Source organism: Melanerpes formicivorus, unplaced genomic scaffold (genome assembly GCF_026170545.1).
Source record: "Melanerpes formicivorus ecotype bairdi unplaced genomic scaffold, bMelFor1.0.p_v2 SCAF_2, whole genome shotgun sequence".
Lineage (NCBI taxonomy): Eukaryota > Metazoa > Chordata > Aves > Piciformes > Picidae > Melanerpes > Melanerpes formicivorus.
The window spans coordinates 15451582-15463779 of record NW_027142354.1 but is presented as its reverse complement, the minus strand read 5'-3'; the positions used below and the strand labels follow the sequence as shown (position 1 = coordinate 15463779).

General features: G+C 40.0%; 1 protein-coding gene across 2 annotated transcripts in view; it reads right to left on the bottom strand.

Moving 5' to 3' along the window:
- The window catches only part of IPCEF1 (interaction protein for cytohesin exchange factors 1), a 77566-nt gene that overhangs the window by 53957 nt on the left and 11411 nt on the right, over nucleotides 1-12198 (bottom strand). Inside the window, exon 1 of one of the 2 annotated variants that reach the window (XM_068151608.1) lies at nucleotides 4003-4050. The exons of the other annotated variant lie outside the window; for it this stretch is intronic. The gene's annotated coding sequence lies outside the window, so the exon portion shown is untranslated. Of the gene's footprint in view, nucleotides 1-4002; nucleotides 4051-12198 lie in introns of those variants that run through there. 2 annotated transcript variants of the gene reach the window in all.

Genomic DNA, 12198 nt, shown 5'->3' with positions numbered 1-12198 from the left:
CCCTGCACTTTGCAAAATCCATGTAAACTATTTAAAGACTGTATTAGGGAGCTACAGAAAGCTCAGAGGCATAAGCAAGTTACCATGTGTCAGATGAGACATATTAACTACAAAAGACATTTCAGCTGAACTGAATTGCCTAGCAGTTGCATTTGCTTAGATTAAAACAAAATATGTACAATTAATATGACTCAGTTGGTATGGAATTTTGATGTTGCTTGTACCCAGAAGCTGTTCCTGGAAGAACTTTATAGACTTGCATACAACAAAGCATAAGAGCTTGAGTTCTCCTGAGACCTTGCAAGAACAAAGATAACACAGGAACTAGACGATGTAACAAAGCAGGGAAATATATAAAATGTTTCAAATCATTACAACCCTAAATAGTGTTGAAGAAACTTTTCTGAAGTAATAGCAATAGGGATTGTAGTATGTTTATTTCCCTTATAATGGTCCACATGTTGAGCACTGTAGGAACATGGAAGAAGAGAGACGCTAAGTGCTTCAGGTACCTTCCAATTTTAAACAGTATAGAACCGGAGAATGTAGACAGGAACCTGACAGGATCCAAAATAACAATGAGACAACAGTTATCAGGATCACATTTTTGACCTCCATACATCTGAGGACTGACATTGATGAGTTGTGTTAACACCTTCAAAAATTCAATTCTCTGTTACAGAAGAGCTGCATTACACAGGAGAAGTCTCAATAATCTTTGGGAACAGAATTACTCAGGTGTAAGGTGCAGAGTAAAAATGGATCAGAGGATAAGACTTTTAGTAGGCCATAGGTAGTATTTTGGCTCTATCAGGACCTTCTGAAATACAATTTGTAAGCATGTCTCAGAAAACAGGTGGAAAACCATTGACAGGTGGAATTACAGAGGGTAAGTGTTTTGAGAGGACACAAAATCAAAGGTAAGTGCAATACAATAAAATGGTGGCAGAGAACAGAAGGCTTTGTTCATTGATTGTTGTTTAACAGAAGAAATAAAAACATACTACCTGAGAAAAGGAAAAAATCTAGAGGAGGTTCTGGGGGAAAGCAAGGTAAAGAAGTCAAAGGAAGATGTGTTGTACCCAAATGAGGAGAAGCAGCACTTTAAGGAGTAGTATATGAGGCAAGACATTATGTTTATTTTTCACCCCACTCCTTGGAAGCAAATTTGAAAGACCTGTTTGAAAAGAGAGAAGAACATGGGGACAACTGAAAGTGCATGCACAATGAAAGTGTGACTCAGCTAAGCCCGAGGGCAGGGATAGAGCTAAAGGAGGACAGACCCTGTCATCATGGCAGAAGTCAGTTTATTCATGGGACTTATGCCAGAGATGCTCCATAGTGAAAGCAAAAGAAGCAGACACTGGAGGACAACCAGCCTGTAATTTGATGTTAAGGTGAAGTGAACAATTAAAATATAGAGGAGGCTGCAGAAGGGAATTTTTTTTAGAAATGTATGTCACTAAGTCATGCACACAGTGCACACACACAGGCACCTTAATGAGCTATGCTCTTAACTGCATGGATTGCTTTTCAGAAAAATTCTTCAGAATATGGTTCTGCTTCAGCTAAGAGGCCAATTGGGATGAAGAAATTCTAACATGCAACATGACCTCAGTGCCCATATTTCTGTTCAGTGATTGCATAACCACACAGTATAATTTCATTAGTAAGTGCTGCACGAGGCATCACTGGATTCTCTTCAGGCCCATAAATAGTACTAGCTATATTTGTTCATAACTAGTAGTAGGTGTAGTAGCAGCTAGGGGACTGAAGGTGACTGATTGCTGGAAGACAGTTTCAAGGACTAAATAGTGAAACTGTTCAACATGGGAGACACAGACCTGGATATGGATTACTGCTCCTACATCAGGATCAAACATCAATCGAGAATCATCTAGGACTTCTACATGACAAGCTGATTAGCAGCAGGCTGCACATCCATACTGTTTAATCAAATAAGCACACAATACTCTTATCTGTACAGTGTCCTGCTGCTGCATCTTTATCCAAACCAGTCATCATCCCATTCATCTATGACCAGGTCACTATCAGTTTAGCTAACTCATGGAGGACTACTGTGGAAGGGATGGATTGGAGAGGCAAGGAGAAATATCTAGAATCAATAAAGGCCAAATCAGAAAGCATCTTAACAACTGTGAAAGATTTTCATTCCACGTTGGCTCAATGCTTTCACCATCCACCTTGTGGGGACTGCCCAGATGCTAGTGGAGTGTGTACTGTGCTGAACATGCATCACCCAGCTGCTGCACCAACAAGGAAAACACACTCAAAAAAGGGAGAATCAAATGCTGCTTTCTAGACACACTGGACAGCCCCACAAGAAGTCAAGTCTCCCAGTACACATGGGGACATAGGGCAAGCAGCTTACACAAGTTCATATGAATATTAGCAGACTAACGTTCATGGCTCTTGCCATTTATAGAGTGAAATTTAGCTTTTCTGCACCCCATTTTTTCCTGGCTCTGGTATAAATGCTGTCATTAAGCTCTCTTTCGCAGATAATGGATACATTCATATATATGAAGATGTATGCACAATTTAACATGCTCTTCCACCTTTCCCATCTATGAAACCAGTATTACTTCCCAATGTAAAGCAGGTGTTGGAACATTGTGTGCAAGGAACCACCTTCTCTGCTCAGAGGAGCAGACTGCTCTTGCACAGGCAGCAGTAAGACAGCATGCAAAGAGATGCAGCATTTGAAAGCAGAGAGCTTCAACATCGCTTACCTGAGGCATGCAGTCTCTGCCATGTGACAGGACTTTCACCTGGGCAGCTCTGTCACCAGAGTCAATGCCAAGAGAGGGGAACAGTGGGAATCTCTCCTTCCCAGAGAGGCGCTTTTTGCCTCTTAGAAAGTGTAAACATTTCACAAGGTATAGAAAGGCATTTTCATGAGAAGATACCAAACAATTTCTCTCTCCTTTATGAATCATCACCAAAAAATAATTCTCTCTCCTTTATGAATCATCACAAACCATTAATTGTTGGCATAACTGGTAGACATGAAAATTCTGCTGAACTGAGCTACAACACCTGAGTGGGGATGATAACCTTCCAAGAAATCTAATTAATACAACCGATCCCAGTAAAGAAATATATTACTCTACATCCCAAAGAGGACCTGTTGGAGGCAAGTAAATAGTAAGTGAATTATTAAACAAGCTGCTAATCTTAGCTTTCAATAGAGGCACATTTTGGTGAGGAAAACTCAAGTCCAAAGCTGCAGTCAGGGAGTTGGGTTTTCTGTTTCAATACAAAGAACAGGAAATTTTAATTCCAGTTGTCATTTTTCTCAGGGTATGGGCAAGCCCATTCACATAGTACTTTTGCTGTCTTTATTCACACAATTTTATGTCTATGAAAAAAACATTAATGTATTTTAAAATTCTTTGCACATTTAAAACAGAAATCTGTCTGCTCAGTGCTGCTGTCACCAAAGGTTTTTACCCACCAAAAGTCTACCCCCATACTGCACCTTAAGTACTTTTTACATGACCCTAGATTTTTGTATTTTTCTCTAGGAACCTAAACTAAATAAAGGCAATGCTTCCATTTCCATGTTACACACCAGTCTTCCCAAACAGCTCATTTACATGAAACTTTCATGACAAGATTGTCATCCTGTTCTTTGAGGTATCATAAAATGAAACTGAATTAAACTTGTCCCCCAACTCCACAAATGAATTTTGTTATTGTTAATGATTTTACCATTTTTAAGTAATCCATTTGTATTTTTTAACCAAAAACAAAAGGGGGGGGAGGGGAGGGGGAAGGGGGAGGAGAAAGAGAATTAGAAGGTCTTTTACACAGCCCTTAAAAAACAGCAATTGGTGGCCAGTCTGAACTTTCTTTATTCTACCAAACACAGTTTCTCATAAGCTAAAAACATATTTACTGGGGGGGGAAAGAAACGTCATTAGACAGAAACAATAAACATTTGTCACATAAGGGGAAAGAAATGAACTACAATCTTACCAGCAAGGAATTCTGATGAACAGCCACATTCGTCCCATCAACTCCCACACCTCGCAAAGCAGAGAGGAAACACAGAAATTGTTCGCAATGGTGACATTGCCCAAGAGGAAGTTGGTGTCTCTTTTACAAGTCATGACTACACAAACCACAAGCTAAGCATCAAAGCAAGTGCTAAAAAGCCATGCCTGTCAGAATTATTAATACTAGAACGAAGCTAGGTGGAAATAGAGCAGGACATAGCACCAAAAAAAGTGTAGAACTATTCCCAGGTATCTGCGGTTTAATTATTTTTTTTCTGCTTGTTCCACAAAAGGAAGTCAGTTTTAAAACTATGCTTCTGAGAGGAGACTCAGAGTGCATCAAGGAAACAGAAAAAAAAAAAGATGCAATAGATGCAGAGTAACAAATTACCATATCGAAGCCTCAGCACAGCCTCTGTTGTTAACCCATTCCCCAGAGCAGCCTTTCAGCATCAGTCTCCCAGGAGTCCTCCAGAGTCAAACTCTGCACCCCAAGAGAGCTCAGGGTAGCCTGAGCCCAGCCACATTGAGGGTTGGGAGCCCTCAGGACAAAAGGGAGGATGAGGCATGATGTGCTACTGGTTTGTGTTTTCTGGGACACCAGCAAGGTGTGTGCCAGGAATCATCCAAGCAGGGATGGGGCTGACAGCAAGGTCTGCAGAAAGGCACATGGGTCTCAATTTCAAATCAACCCTGTTTCCCTTTTTGACAGCCTGATGCAATAGCACAACAAAATTAATAGCCTTATTAAAAATGAGAGAGATGCTTCTGTAAGTTACATTTTTACTACACTGAGGGGAACAAAGAAAAGTAAAAATAAGGACCTTGTAGTTTTGGGTACTTCTGTGACTTGTGCACTCAACAGTTTGAGCCACAGATGTGTAGACCTTAAGAATGAACAAACAACAAACTAAAGAACAAAAGTCTAAACAATTTTCAGCACTCTTTCTATACAACTCATACTTTTTTCACCTATCACATTAGAAAAGACAGAACACACACTTTGTTGAAAGTCATCCTTCTCAGTGATAGACATAGGTAAAAACAAGGTAGATCATTGCATGCTTTGAAGTAGAATTTGTATTTTTTTTAATTTATTATTTTTACTCACTGGAATTTTACAGGTCAGTTCCTTCAACGCAGGACAGAAGGATGCTACTGCCTAGAGGTTCTCCTGTGTTTCCTCAAATCTCTCTCTGCTCTGGCAGGGAAATTCCATGGCGCAATGGCAGGTAAAGCAGACATCTAGAGATCTGAATGCTTTGCTATATGTGACACTGAAATTACAGTGCCACCTGTAGGACACCCAGGAGAAATTTAATTTGGCACTAGATGCCACAAATGCAAGTTGTTATAATTACGAGGCTTTCTAAAGGTCTTGGCAAAAGCAGAACACAAAAAACAGATGATTTATGTCAGTCTACAGGGAGTAACTTCAAAGCCTCATTGACACTGAGCAGCATACATTGTTTTAAGTACCCCAGTGCATCAAGAGGAGAATATTTTACTACAAAGACAAATCTTTCACAGGAGGAGGATATGCCAGTACAGTGTACTCATAGTTCACCTTAGAGTTTGGGCGATTGAAGGCAGGAGAGAATTGCCATGTCCTCAACTGCTTCCAATCAGGACAGACAGTCTGAAACAGATGAACATGAGGAAACTTTCCACTCTAGGGGCAAACCTTTATTTTTCTTCAACTTCTCTGCTTTAAATTAACTCTTCAGCTGTTGACTGTCTAACTCAATACATCACACGTAGGTACCATAAGCCTGCATGTGGAGCTTCCTATCAGCATCGGGAAGGACTTCTATATCCTTCAGAATACACTTATAAACCAATTTTGTGTTGCTTTCTCTCTCTCTTTTCCCTCCTCTTTAGCAGCAAAGTAATTTTGCACCTTTCCAACCCATACCTAAAGTGATGCCTCTAAAGACTTCTCTTCAATATAACATTTCAAGATATACAGTAAGATAAAGGTATGTACCTTTGCTGTTAAATTCCCATTAATAACGTTTCAAGTGGGAAATATTCGGCTGGTTAACTTAATACCTCTGTTGCTGCAAACAGACTTAAGAGAGGTGTATCATATGTTCAAGGGCCACTTCTCCCTAGTGTTTAGCTGTGGTCAAAAACAGAACAAAATGCTCAGACAAAGAGGAAGAGAATGATGAATAATGGATTTAAGAATGGTTTTGCTTAAATCAGTGGCAATTTTGTGTAGAGTATTATGTAAAATAGCCATCACCAACAAACCATGAAAATAATTCTGTAAGACTAAATATCAAAGAGTAAAAAGAATGGTCAAAAATTGCTGGGGGGTGGGGGGGAGGGGAGGAAAGCTTTTGTGGGAAGATGGATTTTTAATACAAACAATGCTTTGTGGTGTGGCATAAATGATAAGGGATTCAACATAAATATTTTAAATTGTGATTTATATAGGGAAACCACAACTCTGTCAACTATATAAAACAAAAAGGAAAGGAACAAACAATTAAAGGTGACAAACAAAATGGACAGAAGGAAGTGAATTTGAGACAGTGTTTGGAACTTACTGCTGCCTTGAATCAAGCATGGAAGTCAATGCAGAATTGAAAATTTTACCCTGTGAAGCAGGGCATATAGCAATTCAGTGTGTGAAGAAGGCAGTAAATGAGGTAATTTCCAGGAATATTAGATTGAATGGGCTGCCCAGGGAGGTGGTGGAGTCCCCATCCCTGGAGGTGTTCAAGAGGGGATTGGACATGGGACTTGGTGCCATGGTTTAGTCATGAGGTCTGTGGTGGCAGGTTGGACTTGATGATCTTTGAGGTCTCTTCCAACCTTGGTGATTCTGTGAAATATATATGGTAAATTTCACAGAAGAAGAAAATAATTCTCTCAGTTTTACTAGCCTCTTGCAGCACACCAGTGGCAAAAGGTAGATGATCTTCACTAACTTCTGCAGTAGATGCTGCACATCACAGGAAAATAAATTCAGTAGGACAAGTGGTGCAGAGAGTTAAAAAATTATGTATAAAATTATGCAAATACAGGCTGTAGAAACCACCAGGCCTTCATCCAGGGAGGTGAGGGAGACTGGAACAGGAAAGAGCTTTCTGAAGGGACTTCCAAATCCTTGCCAACATGAACACAAGAAAACCTGGGAGAAGAAAAACCACCAAAATTCAGGAATACCCAATTCTCTTTTATCTGGCAGGCTCCCCATGAGGAAGCAAAGGATCATGGAAGTAGAATAACCAAAATCTTATGTACCAGAAACAAGAGGGCAGCTCACAGAGATGAGAAAAGTAAGGCTTTGTGAACCCAGAAAATTAAACAAACTTTCCATTGTGTTCCTAGAGCTGATTTCACATACATTGGATTTGGACATCATGCACGGGATAACACTTCTGGTTAAAAATCCAAGCCATAGAAGCCATATCATCTGTACTTTTTGCTTGAGTTCAGCAGCAGTTGTCATGAATCAGAAAAAAATTACCCAGTTTGCAGCCTATTTCCAATGGACCACATTAGGTACTGTATTTTCTATTTGAAAACATGCTCTGTGAGCATTTTATTCTTACCAGACAAGAAAGTAAGTATAATCTGAGCTTTCCTTTGCCTATTCAGTCAACTAAACAATCGAAGAGTTTACCAAAATGTATAGGAAAGCCGCAGAAAGTAGGTTACATATCACTTACCAAGAAACCCTATTGGTTACATGTCTTCTGCCACAGCCTGTGGAGACCACAAGTGGGATGAGATGAGTTTATCAACCCATGTGATTCACATTTGCTGTATCCATCTGTTACATGCAAGCCAGTTAATGTTGGCACTTGTCACTTATTATTGAAAGCTACCAGCTCCCACTACCATGAAGTTTTTCTTCTGAGTAGTAAAGATGTTCCAGCTTCCTCTGTGACATTTATATTCTGCTTCAACTTGTTTCATGTAATGAAGTGAATTTGAAACAAAAAACACTAATGAGCCTTTGAACACTCCAGTGTCAAGAGAATGGTGGAGTCTTATACATATTACTTCAGTCTTGTATTCCTCTCTACCTCAATGAACCTTGTAGGAGCATTATCTGCAAAATCAAAGGAGAGGAAATCATCTGTATATTTACTTCTACCACTTGACTAAATCCCAGTGTACAGCTTTGAGAATAAAACTTTGATGAATGACTTGAGATTAGTGGCCCTTGACCAGGAAATGACCAAGTTAGAGCTCAGTTGTCAGGGAAGCTGTCACACCTCTGAGGAATTAAGGGCCTATGGAGCAACAGATATTTTCACTAGGAAGAGCACTGACCTCAGCTGCATATCTGTTGTTTCTGCTGAAGTTGCAAAGCATCAGCAATTGCTATTTCCGCTTTCTTTCTCTTCCTCCCCCATAGCATTTGTCTGTGGCACAACAAACCTACCAGGATGAGGAGAGTGAAGGAAGCTCTTCTGTCACTTCTACTGCCCAGTTATGCTTTTCAACCTTCCTCCACTGCCTCAGTGTATTTGCATTTTTCATTATCAACAGTCAGTCACAACAAGGGAAGAGAGGGGGGAAAAAAGGCATTGTGTGACACATCTTAGTAAACGTTTGAGTCATTGTGGTTTAGTGGTTAAAATATCTCTATTTTGAATAGGTTTCTAGTCAGGTACCTAAACACTAGCTTCAAGAAATGTAATTAGGACTTGCTGTTCCTTTCTTTCTTTTTTTTCTCTTTTTTTTCCAAAATAATTTTTCTTGTAGCTTCAGATGTGCCTCAACAGGGCACATCACATTGGTAAAAACCAAGGTCTGGAGACCTCTAAACATCTTAAAGAAGACAGCTCACAGGCTAGATTGTATCCTGTTTAAACAGATCCAAACAAATAATTAAGCGCTTGAGTGACTCCTCTGCCAACACATTGCTGATGACAGTAGTTCTGGGCAAAGGTACTGAAACTTCCTGTGCAGGCACACTGAGGATATCCCACTGGTTTCTGCCTTGTCACAAAGGAGCAATTGCTTAACCAGTTCTCAGAAAAGCCTTCTAAATATTCCTTTATTTAAAAGGCATTGTTATCTATAGTATTGTCTACTCTAAATTGCAAGTTCATCACTACAAGCAGAAATTTAATTCAAATTCACATTTATTTTCCTTTTGTACTAGAAATGATCAGTCTTTGGGCAAGCTCCTTTGAAAGGTTCAAGCCATTGGAAATAAAGCAGATTAAGGCCTCCAGCTGCTCTCCATCACTGTAGCCAGCATGACTCAGTGACATTGCTGCATGCTGTCCTCCAAGACTTCAAAAGCAGGGATCAAAGCTCCTCCACCCCACTGCTACTCCTACAGAATTGTTCCACTGCTATAAACAACTGCTGAGACTGAAACAACTCATCATGCAAGGCTCTTGGCATAGCTGTACTTCAGCAAACATATTTTTAGTTAAAGAAGTACCTGTTATTTATAATAAGTCCCTATCTATTAAAAAAAAAATGCAAAGATGAAAAAAGGTGAATAATTATGGAAAGAGTAAAAAAGGGGAAATGGGAAGGCAAGAGAGAAGATGTGTTTCGACAAGCCAATGATACTGATTCCTGCTTTGTCACATGTTCCTTTTCTCCAAGAACCCACACCAGTTCTTTGCTGAAGATTTCAAAGGATCCTTGAAACTTAGAAGAGGACTATGTATTTTGAAGGGTTCTCCACAGCCCTCCAAGCAGTTTCTGCTTGCTAGAACAACACCCACTTAGTCCTGCTCAGGAGTCTTGGGTTGGTTAAGGGTTTTTTTTTTTTTGGTTGATTTGTTTCTTTTGGGGTGGTTTGGATTTTTGTGTGGTTTTGTTGTTGTTTCTTTTAACAAATGGTTCATATCAGATTTCATGTGAAAAAGTGGGTATTCAGTGCCTGCACTCACCTCTGTGTCAGACCTCTGTCATTTTTTCAAGATGAGGAGCCCTGCAATGTGCTGAAACTTTAGTTCCCCTTTTCCATACCATGATTCTAACCTTCACTTCCCATCTTTTAATTACCTGTTAACCCACAAAAGATGTGTAGGTGCCTAGCTGTCACAAGCCTTTGTGTACTGACAAAATATTTCTGGAAACCCAAGTCCACTCCACTAGGATAGGTACATGAGTGAGCAGTGATGCAGGCCAGCCACAACAAATTTGTGGAAAATGGGTGGTGCCAAGGATCTGACATGCATGCATGTACGTATCAATATTATATTCTCATGGTCTGAGTAGCAGTATGCTGCTGGAGCACATGGGAGGGGGTTGGTCTCCTCCCAGGCAACCAGCACCAGAACAAGAGGACACAGTCTCAAGCTGCGCCAGGAGAAGTTTAGACTCGAGGTGAGGAGAAAGTTCTTCACAGAGAGAGTTGTTAGCCATTAGAATGTGCTGCCCAGGGAGGTGGTGGAGCCACCATCCCTGGAGGTGTTCAAGAGGCAATTGGATGTGGCACTTGGTGCCATGGTCTAGTAGTCATGAGACCTTGGGTGACAGGTTGGACTTGATGATCTTTGAGGTCTTTTCCAGCCTTATTGATTCTATGATTCATCCTGTATAGTGTGAGATCAATCTACCAGGTGAACCACAGCCAGATAAGAGTGGATAATCAGAAGATTTGCTACAGAAATTCACTTGTGATTTGAATTAACCCACTTAAAACATCACATCCTATGTCAGCTGGACACACCTTCATTCCAGCTTGGCTCACAAACTTAGGTTTGTGAAGAATCTCTATCCCCCCAAAAGAAGTTAATATTACCCTCCCTTGATGTGTGAAAACACCTGGTTATTAATTTGGCACATTTTATTCCTTTAGCACCTTGTAACTAATTCACATAATTTACACGTCATAATACATAATTTAGCATTTCCTTTTCTCTTCTGCTTTAGAATTCTCCATGAAAACTGTCAAGTCTAGCAACCTTGTTTTCAAAGACACTCTTGTAGTAGTTCAGTTTGAGACCGCTCCCTTCACCGCTCTTTCACACAAACACTCTCTTTAGAAATATTTATCACAAGAGCTCATTTCACACTGTCTTGCAATATCTTCCCACTTCTCTTACAAGTCAAACAGTATCAAAGTCTTTCCCTGGTTTCTGTTTCTAATGATCTGAAAGGATTCTGGTGTGTTGCCCTCCTCCATTCTTATTTTTTTGTTCCTTTAGCAATCAAACCAAAAAGGCTAACTTTATTTACCAGAATTTGCAGTCTTTTACATTTCACTCCATTGAATATAAAATCTCTTTGTATTTCTAATACTCTTGTAATTTGCTGCTTGCACATACTATTTTTTCATGTTATTATTGATGCTTTTAAAATCTTCCCTGATGGGTAATAAACATTTACTCGTAATTTGTAATAATTACATGTTTGAACAGTCTTGATGTCAAACACTTATCCATTTAGCTGCTCCTCTTATTTATCTCTCAACACACAGTCTTACATCATTTAGGTCCATTTTTTAAAACTACTTTAGTTGGTTTCTTAACTACCATAGTGATGCTGAATTTGAAGTCACTGTGTTTCCTACTGTTGTTTAACCTAAAAACAATAAGAGACGTGATGCCTTCTTTGTTGTTCCCCCTAGGTGCTGACACCTTGAAATAAAATCTCATCTAGGGTATTTTCTTTGTTTTTCCAGGATGTAGTGGTTCCTACTACACAATCTCTAAAACTGAGAGCTCCTGCCCATTCTCAGAAGGAAAATGTCTATAGAACAAATGCTTCTGGTCACTGTTCAAAAATCCTGAGTTGGAAGATTAACAATAATAAAAACATCAATAACAATTTCACCCCAAAACCAGGGCACTTGTCCCTTGCAGCACCAGCAGAGGTGCAGTCAAGGAGGACATAGCAGGTGGCAAGGTGCTGATGCTGCTGCTACCACACTCTGGGGCTGGTGACAACCAGCAAGAGAGGACAGAGATCAGGCTCTGCTGGGAAGAGCACCATGCCCCAGCCATATACAGAACAACTGCTCACCTCTCCTGGTATGCAAAGCTGCTTGTTTAGTTAATAATACAAACACACTAAGCATACATCTGAGCAGCAGTGTGCACACAAAAGCTTTTCTATCCCATTCCTTAGGCTATCTGCCAGAAACAGTCAGTAGCAACAGTTCAAGATTTCTCTATAGCCTAGCCTCACATGAAAAAACATGAACAGGCATATTACCTGGCCTCCACTAGCCATAGAGCAT